The sequence below is a fragment of the Odocoileus virginianus genome, unplaced genomic scaffold (genome assembly GCF_023699985.2).
Source record: "Odocoileus virginianus isolate 20LAN1187 ecotype Illinois unplaced genomic scaffold, Ovbor_1.2 Unplaced_Contig_1, whole genome shotgun sequence".
NCBI classification, from domain to species: Eukaryota; Metazoa; Chordata; class Mammalia; order Artiodactyla; family Cervidae; genus Odocoileus; species Odocoileus virginianus.
Genome location: NW_027224318.1, coordinates 5,663,354 through 5,677,478, shown reverse-complemented (window position 1 = coordinate 5,677,478; position 14,125 = coordinate 5,663,354). Strand labels below are relative to the sequence as shown.

The window sequence follows — 14,125 nt, the reverse complement described above, 5'->3', positions numbered from 1 at the left end:
GATAACAATACCCCAAATGGCACTGACCATCTGCTCATCGAACTCATTTCCTTAAAAGCTGTTCACCACTCAAAACAGCATTTCTGAGAATCTCTAGAGAGAGGTATACACACTGAAATGGAGCAGGACCCTATAGTCCTTTCCCCCAACTCCATGTCTTCCACCTGCCTTTTGTCTGTAGAAAAACTTTAGTCAAAGAATAAATTTAATCAGAGAAGTGAGAAAATGCAGAAGCAAAGGAAAACAGTCTAAAAGGACATAATAATATTAATTTAGTCAAAAGTCAAGGACCTTTATTTCCTCCTCAAGGATTATAGAGAATATTCTGAGCCGTATCCTTTGAGCTGTCTTGTAGATATACTGAAACCCCAACCAGGTGGAAGAAGTTAAGTACACAATGACAATACTGCTGCTATGACATAAGCTGCTACAATTCTGAGAACTGGTCTCAAAGATGTGGGAATAAACTAACCCTGGAAATGACAATAAAGTTGAAGCTAATCAGACCACCACACGACAAATTTCAAGATTACTGTTAGAGCTGATTGTGCTGTTTCTGCATGTAGCCCCATCTGTCTGCCTATATATCCCTGAAACTCTTGCCCACTGATTATCAGTGGTGGGGAGTCAGCCTTCGGACAGGAGTGCCCCACCCCTCTCTATTGCCAGCCTTTGAAACAAACTCCTTTCCACCAACCTTGCCTCTTTATTGCCTTCAGAGCAGTGAGCAGTTGGACCCCACTTTTGATAACAACACCATGGAGACAGTATATGGGTTGGTGGTGCAGTGACCATAACCAAGTGGGAGTACCTCACACACTCATTCTTTAAACTCCCACACACTCATTCTTTAACACAGAGTTTAATAATGGGGCTATAAAGTTCCAAGTGCTATGGGAGACCAGGGGAGCTTCTCTGACCTCTGCATGCTGAGGAACCACTCAGGCAGGACATGACATGTTATACCTACCTTGGGGCCCTCTAGACTGGATGACAAGAACTGAGTTGTGGATACCTGCGGCCTAAGATCATCATGAAATCCCAGGGAGAGACCCGTGCCTACTCACCCAGGACATTTTCAATCAGGACAGACCACAGAGGTCTTGCTCTCTTTTTCCCTGGGAGAAGCTTTTAAGGTCTATAATGTAAACATTCCTTTGTTGTTGTCATTTAGTCTTTAAGTGGTTTCCAACTCTTTTGCAACCCCATGGACTGTGTAGCCTGCCAGGCTCCTCTGTCCATGGGATTCTCCAGGCAAGAATACTGGAGCGGGTTGCCATTTCCTTCTCCAGGGGATCCCACCCAGGGATCAAACCCATGTCTCCAGCGTCTCCTGCATTGGCAGGAAGATTCTTTACCATGGAGCTACCTGGAAAACCCATAGGCAGCTGAAAACTCATCTGACAATTCTCTGGGACTGGGGTTCCTGAAACTTGAATACATGCTCAGCTCAAAAGAAGAAGTGTAATTCCAGTTTATTGAAAATTTTACACAAACAGTGGGTAGAGTATTGCAAACAATGTCAAAAAGATTCTGACCTTGGCTTATGTATTTTGATTCTGGTTCTTCAAAGCCAGGTCTCACAACACCCACTAAGCTCCTTTCTACAATCACCCAGGACTCTCTACTTCAGGGTTTTTCTCCTCACCCTTGGCACATGCTCGATGTGACCCAAAGCCAGTTGGAAGTGTGAGAGATTTATTATCCCTGGAAGTAGCTTTGTTAAATAATGGTTGCGGTTTTGGTGGCTCTATACTCCAGCTTCCTTGTCCCATACTTGAGATGGATTTGAGGTGCATTCTACATAGTCTCCCATCATACTCCCTCTATGAATAACCTCCAGTTACCCCTAGTGCCCACCTGCTAGATCATCCCTCTTAATTGGCTGCCTTCCTTCTAAGTTTCACTTCCCCACACACTGCTCTCTAAGGTTCCCTCTCAAGTAAACTATTTATATTCACAGGTTTGTCTCAGGGTCTACTTACTGGAAATGCACACATAGGCACCATATACATGAAAGATGCATTTAACTTACTCTCATACTCAAATGTTTGGCTGAGGTAGAATTCTAGGTTCCAAATTATTTCCCACCAATATTTGAAAGATAGAGCGTATACCATTATTTTTTTCTTGGGTGTGACTGCTTGCATTTTTTATATATAAGGTCTCTGTGTGTACATTCCTGGAAAGTAGACCCTGAGACAAACCTGTGAATATAAATAGCACTTCCATCTGGCCTTGGGTCATGTCCTCTATTGAGGAAGTACCTCAGGAATATGGAAATGGGAAACAGTAAAAGAAATGTCTGCATACTCACCTCCCAGCTAAGGAAATAAAACTTCAAACACAGTGGCTCCATTTGTCCCTCATGTAAACACTATCCTGGATTTGGGCTTTGCCATTCTCATGTCTGTGGAATAATTATGTAGAGCAAATAGGGGTCAAAATGCAATAATATTGGAGCTTCCAGATTGGTGAACATATGGAGATGCAGGCAGAGTGGCCTGCCTGGTGAGGGCACAGAAGCTGTGTCCTTTCCTCATACCTGGGCCTATGCATCTTCCTTCTGGCTGTTCCTGCATTATATTCTTTTAAAATAAACTGTTCATCTAGCACTAAAAACCTCCTGTGTTTGGTGGTTATGAAGCAGAGAGACACCGGGGAGAAATTACTTATAATTTACCAATCAAACAATGGTATTTTAACAGCAATGATAAAATGTACAGCATTGGAGATTTGATTATTCACCTCTTAAACCTTATTATAGGTTTCCTGGGTAGCTCAGCTGATAAAGAATCTGTCTGCAATGCAGGAGACCCCAGTTCAATTCCTGGGTTGGGAAGATCCCCTGGAGAAGGGATAGGCTACCCATTCCAGTATTCTTGGGCTTCCTTGGTGGCTCAGACAGGAAAGAATCTGCCTGCAATGCGGGAGACCTGGATTTGATCCCTGGGTTGGGAAGATCCCCTGGAGGAGGGCGTGGCAACCCACTCCAGTATTCTTGCCTGGAGAATTCCATGGACAGAGAAGCCTGGCTGGCTATAGTCCATGGAGTCGCAAAGAGTCGGACATGACTGAGCAACTCAGCACATATCCCCAAACATATGTGAAAATGTTAACAATACTAAAAGGTTTGCTGAACTTTTTGCTATGAATGAATGAAATCATTTTCAGAATCATGGAATTACTGGAAAGGAAATGGTGAAAAGTCACTGTTGTCCATACAAAATAAATATATATGGAAACCAAAGCCCAATGGAGTCTTTTATTTTCCAACTATTAAGTGATAGACATATTTTAGTTTTACAAAGCAGAGAAATTAAATTGTGTTCTATTTCTAAGAATGCTGATATACATGAATGCAATTAAATGCTAAATTTTCTTAAATTTAAATCTAAGTGATTTAAGTGAAGCCTTTTTAATTACTAATGATCTTTAATTGTAAACTTCCAGAATCATTGTTTAAGTTAAATGGCCTTTTATAGGTTTTAATCCTTCTGTTCTTTTATTTAATGACATGGTTCAAAGTTACCACTGCCATAAGCATAGATTCATGCCATGCTTCACATTAACTTGGCTGTGTTAATTCTGTATCACTCAAATTAGCTGAACTCTATCTTTACTATAGCATTCAGTTGGTAAAAACAATAAATTCATGTTGTTCCTTATGTAAAAATGTGTTTTCTTTAGTCCCTGTGATAGAGAGAAAACAATCATTTTTTCCATTAAAAAAAAAACAATAATTTTGTTCTCTAACCCCTCCCAATGCCCTTGGGTTCTTCTTTCTCTGCTCCCCATCATCAGTCCCAGGGTCAGCCTGATGATTTTTTGGAGCACTCTCAGATAATAGAATGTCTTTGGTGACTTTAGCATTCCTCACAATCGGTATTCAGTAGTTTATATGTCCTGTTCAAGGTAATAATCACAACTCTAATCTTCTTTCAGTGTCAAAGCCTCTCCCTTCTCAGGCCTGGCCCAGGCTGCAGCCTGCAGTAGGAAAGGAAAGCAGGGTGTAGCATGATGCTTCCACTGGGGCTCAGCCAGCATCTGCTTCCCTCCCCCTTTTCACCTACTTGTCCCCCAGGGTCTGTTGCACACAAGAACAAGAGGTCAAGGTCACAACCAGTCCCCCTATCTGGGTCAACTTTGTGGGAGTGTGGTGTTTAGTCACTAAACTGTGTCCCACTCATTGCAACACCATGTTGCAAACCCCATGTTGCAACCCTGTTAGGCTCCTTTGTCCATGGGGTGAAGTTTAGCAGCTGTTCAAATCTGACTGTTTAAATTTTTTCCCTTGGCAGGGTTTTTCATAGCTACTTTAAAGACCACATCTCTGTGCCTTGATGTATGTAGTTCCAGATGTATGATCATGTACATATGTAGTTCCCTGACATACAGCTTCCACACAGAGAACAACACCTATCCTCCCAGTCTCTCCCATTTTAAATTTATTTATGGTTCTGACTTCTTCCCACTGTCTCTCTCGAACCTCAGAGGAGACAAATCAAGACCCCCAAGTGGCCTTCTTGAAGCCCTAATCCCCCCTAATACTAATGAGGGCATTTTTCACATGTAAATGCAACAGATTTTCCAACTTCTCTCAAGAGGGCCCCTCTAAACTGAAATCCCCCAGCCTCTAAGTGAGTCAACATTCTCCAAAGGTGAGTAACCAGACTTCACATGTTTGTGACCTTTGGGTAGCAGGGAGAAGGGTCAGAGGTACAGGCGGCCCATGAACAAAAAACACATCAAACCAGAAGAGGTGAAAACACAGCTTCAATTTTAATGGTCCCAACAGGGGAAAGTTTTGTTGATCCACCCCATTTTCGAGTGTTTTCCATAATCCTCAGGGGCTGTAGGTGGGTAAGTCACATAGTGCTTAGGCAAAGGCCAGCTCCACCCTGGTGTGTTTTGTGTCAGCCCCCACAGCCACTTTGTCAGCGCCTCATCATTTTTGTGCCTCCCTAGTTGCCTACCAAGTAAAAACATCAGCCTGTTTCTGGAGGCCACAGTGGGTTTTAGGTATTCATCTGCCATCGTTCTGACGATGGGTGTGGGCCTTCTAGGACTGACTTCAGAGGCTCCTTTATCCATGACTGGTTGATGCCACAGATGGGCTTCAGCAAGAGAACACAACTGAGAAAACCTGTGAAAGATGATGGAATCCAGAATTACCAGTAGGAAAAATACCAAGTGGTTCCAGAAGCCCCTCTGCATTTCCATCTTCCCTAACAGACGCGCACGCACACACACACACACACACACACACACACGGTCATAAAATACTGCCTTGAGGCAACATCTGATTGCTTTACCATTTAATTCCCACATATATATGAAAATATTTTTAGAATCTCTATTTTTTCCATTAACATTTGTTAATTCCTGTTTCAACTGCTAATTCTATAGAGTAAATTTTAATATGCTGTATGACATCACATGCCCCCCCAGACTAATCCCTCACATTTTCTCTTCAAGGTATTTTTATAATCTAGTTCCTCAGTTCCACACACACAATCAATATCTTGTGATTTATGACTGAGATTGCACTGAATTCATAGATTAATTTAGGGAAGAATTGATATCATTCCAAAAATTAGTCTTCCTTTCCAAAAGAAAGTTACTTAAATATATTATAAAGTGTCCACATAGGAAGTTCATAAAAAGTTTCATGTATGTTTTCCCTATGTCTTTTAAAAGTTAATTATATTTGTAGATGTTTTTCACTGCTTGATACCATTTGAATAGGATATTTTATTTCTATTTCCTAATTATTAGAAGCATATGCAGAATCTATTTTTTATGTGTTTAACTTATATCAACAATCTTTCCTGATCTACTTGCCTTGAATACTCCAGGAAGGCAATACCTTAAGAAAAAGACAAGTTTGCTACCTTTTTGTTAATAAAATACTGTACACTAATAATAGCTCTTATCCCTCTTCAATTTCTTTTAGACACTGAACACACTATTTTAGTCGCTTTCCATGATGCTATGTGAAATGGGAGGAAATCTGAAAGACAGAGCCTCTCAAAGAAGGGTGTGTGTGACCTGGGTCCATCTCACAGACCTCCTTGCCTCAGTCTCTTCAGTTGTCACATGAAGTTGACAACAGTAGGGTCACCAGTGTAGGAATGTATCAAATTTCTTCATAATACTCATGCTAGATTCTTAGGAAAGCACTATAAAAACAAAAACAAAACAAAAAACAAGCAAACAAAAAACACACACAAAAAAAAAACAAAAAAAGAAAACAAAAACTAAAAACACTACCACCACTACCAACAGAGTCCTGTCCTCACAATTACCCCTCTTACAGCCTGTGAGAACCCATGTCATGACACTAAACAATACCCACTTGGATCACTCATCAATGTCAACTATATAGTTGTTCTGTATCAAAGACTTGCAAGGTAATATGGCACGAGAAGTATGGCTACTCATAGTCAAAATTTCTACAATTAGACACCCCACTTATGACATGAACTGTGCATTTCAGAGCTGTGGCCGAGGCTGTATTTAGAGATTGAGAAAGAAGCAGAAAATTCTACCTGAGGCCAAGTTCCTGTTAGGCACTTGAGGCCAAAACTGCTGAATACTGCCCAGGAGACCTATGGATATGCAATGGGTGTTTTAACTCCTAACACAGGAAACGTTTCATGGGAGAGATTTTGAATGAGCCAGGAAAGATCGCCGAGGCCAAGAGAACTGAGTATCCTTCCAGGGAGCAGATATGAAGATGGTACCCAAATATGGGTAGTATTTTCCCCTTTTTCTAGCACCTCTCAGTCACTCACTGTTCAGCCTCACACCAGAGATAACCTAGCTGGTGGTATCCACGGCAACGAAGTAAAAAAGTTCTGAGAGGCATTGTGAGTCATCATGACTCCTCCTGGGTCTGACCAACCAGGCTCTCACACAAGGGATAAGACAGGGAAAGAGAGAGAGTACTCCTGCTAACTTCTTGCAGTCTCTTCAGGACTCTCCTTTCAGAGAAACCTGAGTACTCTGGGTGATAAGCAATCCAGACATACCGAAGTAAAGTAACATGGTTTTTTACCATCACCATACTAGTCCACCTGATAAACTCCAACCCTACAAGTGGGGGATGTTATGAAACTGTCATTTGCTCTATATAGAAGTGATGTGGAGCACAGGCTCTAGATACAGGCTTGGTTATTTCCAATCCCATCTCTCTGTAACCTTGGACAAGTCAGACGAGACCCCAAAGCAATATCTTATGAGCACTGCTGGGAACGTGTGGGGGGGGGGGTTGTGTGTGTGTGTGTGTGTGGGTGGGTGGGTGTGTATGTGATTGTGAAGGGAAGAAGCCCCTGGGTCCGCTGGATTAAGTGTATTTCATCATCTTTTTCAGGCCTTCTCGGTTGTACTCTCTTGCTGAAGACTGGCATCAACCATTCATGGATAAAGGAAGCCCTGAAGTCAATCCTAACACACCTACATTGACCATCAAGAAGGAAGAAAAACACCCAAAATCCCGCAGAGTCTCCAAAAATGTGGTGACCTTTTTACTTGATAGGCAACTGGGGAGGCACAGAAATGACGTGGATTTGTCCAGATGGGACGCTGACATAAGCCACACACAGGATAGAGTTGGCTATTGTCAAAAAGTCATAATATCTACCTACCATGCCCATAAGTTTAGGGAAAAAAGCAAAGAAAAATTGGAATAGCGAAATCCTCCTTTGTTTCAGCTGTTAAAATAAAAGCTGAATTTTCACCCCTTTTGACTCAACATATGTTTATGCCAATACAGTTTTGCTGGGTTACCCTGGAGAGGGGATTCTGTTCATCCTAACAGTCTATGCAGAGGCTCTCAGACATAGCAGAGATGGTGAGATCACACTGCATGTCTGATTTCTTTCACCTTTAATTTAAAAAAAATCAAGGGACATTATATAGTTCTAAGTCACTCAAGGACCCATCTCTTCCCTTAGGCCTTTTGGAAAGACACCCACTATGTTGCGCTCTAAAACCTGTTTGCTTATCTTGGTGAGAAGACACTGTTTAAGAACAGGCCATGAGGTGTGGGGGGTGGTGGCATTTAAGACAGTCTTTTTAAAATGTTGATGCTCATGAGAATATCATTTAAATATTCTGCAGCATCAAATCATCTTTGTTGGCTCTATTTACTATAAAAAATCATAACACAAGGCATTTAAAAATGGGAACATACATTCAGAGCTTTCTAATGGTATTACTTGTCATTGTCCCCAAAGAAGTGGAATCCTCAGGTCCCTTATGTGCACCATGTGAAGTACACCTGTTCAGGCCACAGTAGGTTGAACAGAATCCATTAGACTGAAGTGATGCCAGTGAAGATAGCTCCCCAAGAGATGAGCTGGGAAAGCCATGACGCCCACTGGGATACATTGGAAATGGGAAGCTGGGAAATCGGGTACTCAGAGTGGGAGCTAAGCTGAGAGGAGGACAGGTTGAGCTGAGAGGCAGGAGCTATGGGGCTGTGTCCACTTGGAGGACTTGATTTGTTTCTCCAGAAGTCAGAATCACAAAGTTCAAAAAAAGGTAGGAAAGGGTAGAAAATACAAAATTCAAAAAGACTGGCAGAATAAGAGAGAGTCAGAGAGAGACACACACACAGAGATATGGCTGGGATCCTTCTAAAGGAGTTTTTTACCATGAGATGTTTGTGGAGGCTATATGCAGCTTTAACAGAGGATCAGGATGCAGGTGAGGCTCAGGAACTAGGCTAATTGGAGAGTGCCTCACACAGAGCCACAGAGAGACATACTGGCTCCTTAATTTCTGCATGCTGCCTCTCATTGGCCAATGTATCCGCTAGCCAGAGGGAAAGAAAACCATGGCAACAGCAGTGTATGGATGTCAGCCTTCTGGGGCACAGAGCCATGGAGAGAAGGGAATAGGATTTATCTGGGTGGACAAACAGAATAAACAACCCTCCACTTTTTCCACAGGCAGCATCTACTGTTGGTTTGCTCAGATGAAGGAGCATTTTGTCCAACATAGCCAACTTATCACTGAAAGGTGAGATAAATTTGACCATAGTCCTACCTGGAAGCTAAATTATAACCTTAGTGGCCAGCTGTCAGTTTTGTAGCCCAAAGACCTAAAAATGGATAGTTAATGATCCACCGACCAGGGAGTACTTAGGGCTGGTTCACCCTGCTATCCTCACTCTCCCATGGAGATCTTAAATGACAATGAGAGGCTCTCAGCCTGGATGGAGAGGGGCAGGAACTGGAGAGAGAGAGCACAGGGGGCAAAAGGTGTTAAACTCCCTCAATATCATATATTCCCTGTATACATATTTTCCAGATATATTTAAGTTGGTACCTTAATTATCGAAATAATTACTGATAATAACAATACTCATCAATTCATCCAACAAATATTTCTTCACGATTCTGTGTGCCAGCCACGCAACAATGATCAAAAGATATAATATTCCTGCCCTCATTGAAAGAACTTCCCTGATAGCTCAGTTGGTAAAGAATCTGCTTGCAATGCAGGAGACCCGGTTCAATTCCTGGGTTGGGAGCTTACATTATAATTAAGATTTATTGATTTCTCAGGTCCTGTGCCAAATACTTCATGGGTACTGTATAGTCCTTTTAATAATGCTGTGGAGTAGGTACTCTTAGCTAGTCTTTCAGCTAAAGAAGCTATAATTCAAATAACTTCAACAATATGCCTAAGATAAAACACACTACTGCAGTGGGTAGCCTATCCCTTCTCCAGGGGATTTTCCTGACCCAGGAATTGAAATTGGGTCTCCTGCATTGCAGCAGATTCTTTACCAACTGAGCTATGAGAGAAGCCTGTATTTTGCAAAAATGGATTTCAAACCCAAGCAGAGCTTCACCTAAAATCAGTGCTCTTAAATACTATGTTACTATCTATATTCAAATTAGCTAAAACTATAGCTGAATATATGGTCATAGAATATCCACATGACTACTGAGTATTTAAGTTTTATTTAATAAATGAATAAAAGTATTTAATGAAGTTATTTATTTAATAAATTGTCATTCCTCAGAGTCAATCATTCACATAAATATTAAATTGTAGAACTCATTTTGTATTGCCTTTGATAGATTCTTTCTATACTTTGTAAATTTACATGTGGCAATGTATGACAATGTATGACAACATAGATAATTTTTCAATGAAACTTGGAAGGGACACAGAGATACTAAAGTTTTGTGAAGATAAGAAGAGATTATATCACATATCACACAGTTAAACTTGCTAAAAATAAACCTCCAGTTTCCCAAATTTCACCTAACTACTGTTAGATTTATCACCCCGGTATCAGTGTCTTCTCTCTCACAGGTTCCCCAAATCCTCTCCCAGGCCACTCTACATCCTCAGAATTACCCTAGTCCTTTATAGCCTCTTGCCAAAATTTGGTTTGCCAGTCTACCTGTTAATAATAGGACTCATGCAAGCAATGAGGTTTCAGCAAAGCAGATATTCTTGGCAGCCACTCTCTTTGTGTCTCTGGCTAGTTTCATCTTAACACATTACATTTCACAAATATTTTTACAGTTTGAATTTTATATTTTGTAGTTTTTAATAGCTTGACAATTATATCTCATATTTTAAAAATCATTTTATTTCAATGGAAATTTTAACCAGTGAAAAATGTAAAAAAGGAATCTTCTATAATTGCATCCATGCTCAAGAATTAACCAGAATTAAAATTCAGAAATATATTGTGACCGTGTTTCCATATGATTTAATACTTTCCAGATCACACAGTCTTTTACTGACTGAGTCAACATATATTCATTGATTCATTAAAATATATTTTTAAATGTATTTTAAAAACATATTCTTAGACCTCTACTTATGTGCTCTTAACATGTGTATAGTGTTTGTGACAAATTATATACAGTAAATAATAATTTTTAAACAAAATTTCAGCCGTATACCTTTATATTGATCATTTGTGATTTAATACATTAGCTTTAGATTTTATGCTGCTGCTGCGCCTGCTGCTAAGTCACTTCAGTTGTGTCTGACTCATTGCAATCCTATGGACTGTAGCCCTTCCCTCCAGGCTCCTCTGTCCATGGCATTCTCCAGGCAAGAATACTGGAGTGGGTTGCCACTTTCTCCTCCAGGGGATCTTCCCACCCAGGGATGGAACCTGTGTCTCCTGTGGCTCCTGCATTGCAGGCAGATTCTTTACCACTGAGCCACGGGGAGACCCTTAGAGTTTATAGGACTAATCAAATGAAAATATTAAGATAGAGTATGGAAAAATCATTTTTTAAAACATGGTTACATAATTAAGAACCAAAATATTTATTTTTGTTACAGATTTAATTTTTCATTAAAACAGTAAAACTAGTCTCTGAAATATGTACCTTTAAAATGAAAGTCATCTTTGAAAAACTGTCATTTTTGTTGAGAACATGTATGCTTGGGGAAAACATAACTGCTTTGTTTTGTTTCTAGGCAGAAAATTATGCTCAGAGACTGAGACTGTATTTGACAATTCATGTAACACAGGTTCACTGTGGGAGATAGAGTAATTTCACAATCCAATAGCATACAGGATAATGTCTCTTAAAAAGCCAATAAAGAAATAAGAGTTCAAATCAATACTAGAGTAATGACACTATGGTTCCAGACAAGAGGGAGATGAATAAAGTCCAAATTTAGTTGAGCTGCACCTTTCTACAGCAGGCCCTCCAGAGAGTGGGCTTAGTCAGCTACAAGCAGATGCCCAGCTGCCAGGGCAAAATGTTGCTAGACCACGTTGCTAGGGAAAGTAGAAGCCATACTGGAGGACAGAGCACGTTGCTAGGAAAGAAAGACACTACATTGGCAGCCAAAGCCATCTCCTTAGGCCACTGCAGGCAGGCAAAGAATCATTTGGTCCAGGCGGGAGCTTATCTTCACCTCTACCCAACTCCTGCCCACCCCTCAACACAAAGTCTTCAGAGAATTATTTAGATCCGCAAAGAGCTGCCTTGCCCAAACCGAACACTCTGGAGATACTGTTCACACCTCTTGGTATTTAAAGCTTAAATGTTCTCCAGTCATAGTCGCTCCTCCTTGTGTTCTTATGGATAAGCACCCAGCAGTGCCAGTCAATAGCGGAATTAATGTATGCTTGAGAATTCCATGGACTGAAGAGCCTGGCAGGTTAAAGTCCATGGGGTTGCAAAGACTCGGACATGACTGAGTGACTAACACTACTTCTACGACAGCCATAGATACCAATGATAACATCCTGACACAGCTTCCTCAGTGTGAACAAATTTACTCTCAGAGCAAAACAGCTTCATTCTTAAAACAAGTGGGTTTGAAATCATATTTAACAAACACACAACAGTAATTCTCAAAACTCACAAAAAATACCACATCTTATGATGAAGTGAAAGTGTTAGTCACTCAGTTGTGTCTGACTCTTTGAGACCCCACGGGCTGTAGCCCACCAGGCTCCATAGAATTCTCCAAGCAAGAATGTTGACGTGGATTGCCAGTCTATTCCCCAGGGATCTTCCCAACCCAGGGATGGAACCCGGTCTCCTGCACTACAGGCAGATTCTTTACCATCTGAGTCCCCAGGGAAGCCCCTATGATAAAGTAGCCAAACACAATTTCTGTCAAGATATTTCCTTTATTCACTTTCTTCTGCCTTTGTCTAGTGGAGATTCACTGCCTGATGGCTAGAAACACTAAAATAATGCAGCCAGTGTAGTGGTCAAAATCATTACATTTTGTTAATAAAATGTTTAATTTTTTTCTTTCAATATGTTTTCATATCAGGATGATACAATTCTTCTGAATGGAATTACTTATTTCATATTAAACCCATAGTGTATATGGTAATACTTTATATCATATTTTTTAATGATAAAGCTTTTTGGGTAGAAAAGCTTTTTTCTTTTCTATGTTTGCTCTGATGAGCACAAGAGGCTGAGGAGCCACATGTGTTTCATTTTTGTTTTTTCTCACTATGTTTCTTCTCTGTTGTTACCATAGAAATGAAGTAGCATCAGAGAGTCATGTCATTTTCAATAAACATGTTTTCTTATTTGTTTGTAACATTGTTTGACAAATGTAGTGTAAATCTACTATCCAGACATTCTGGCTTTTCTTTTTAGTTAGGCATTTAGGTTGCTGTGCTGCTGCTTAATATTAGTTAACAGTTTCATGATTTTTATTAGTGTGCTATAATGGACTTCATTCTCTTCCAGCCTATTTCTGACACTGATTTTATCTTCCCAACAAAGTGCATCTTAGTCTCTCTTTGTCTCTGTCACTTTTATCTTTGTCTCTATCATATTTAGCTTAGTGTTAGTGGCTTAGTCGTGTCCAACTCTTCACAATCCCATGGACTGTAGCCCACCAGGCTCCTCTGAAATAGCCAAATTTAGAATAACGATGCTTTACAATTTATATCTAGTCTATTATTTTAAAAGAACAAAGTAGATTTCTCTTGTCATTTGACTAATGCTAAATATTCTTCACAATGTTGTGCAGGAAGAAAGAAGAATGGCAATTCAATTATGTGTTTATTTGTTGTTCTAGACTAAAGACTCCACTGCTGTAACAAAACAGCTCCCACTGCATTAGGTTATACACTACTGAAAACAGAGAGAGAGGATCAGGATCCTTGTATTAAATTGGAGGAAATTAATTTCATTTCCAAGCTCTTGAAAGTCTTTACATGAATTATATCATTAGATTCTTATAGCTAAGCTATGAGTTCAGTCCTGTTACCTACTCTGTATTATAGCAGGAAAAAGTGTTTAAATAGGTATAGTATCTTGCCCTAAGGTACAGTTTGTTAGTAGTAGTTGTTTTTGAATCTTGGTATTTACTGCTGCTAGAGTACACATGTTTAAATTAATCATTACCCTAGAGTCTAGGTAATGATTAGTACTGACAAAGGGCAGTTCATGCAAAGTGATTAAGGTCAAGACGGAAAAGAGACCATGAGGTGTCTGGGGAACTGGGAATGGCTTAAAATGATAAGTGTGATGGTTAATGAGCAGGAGGCCAATGATAGAGTTCCTTTGTCTGCTTGGTGACAGTCTTACTCCATTCAGGCTGCTACGATAAAATATCACACATTGGAAAGCTTATAAACAACTGAATTTAT

The 14,125-nt window shown here is 40.2% G+C and overlaps 2 long non-coding RNA genes across 2 annotated transcripts; one reads left to right on the top strand and one right to left on the bottom strand.

Annotated features, from left to right (window-relative positions):
• Positions 1-4,758: 4,758 nt before the first annotated feature.
• LOC110145324 (uncharacterized) lies at positions 4,759-6,833 on the bottom strand. The gene is made up of 2 exons (XR_002316180.2): positions 6,552-6,833; positions 4,759-5,146 (listed from the first exon to the last, which is right to left on the bottom strand). It is a non-coding gene; the product is annotated as an uncharacterized lncRNA (long non-coding RNA).
• A 96-nt stretch (positions 6,834-6,929) lies between these two features.
• Positions 6,930-7,744, top strand: LOC110145323 (uncharacterized). The gene is made up of 2 exons (XR_002316179.2): positions 6,930-7,038; positions 7,376-7,744. It is a non-coding gene; the product is annotated as an uncharacterized lncRNA (long non-coding RNA).
• The last annotated feature ends 6,381 nt before the right edge of the window (positions 7,745-14,125 follow it).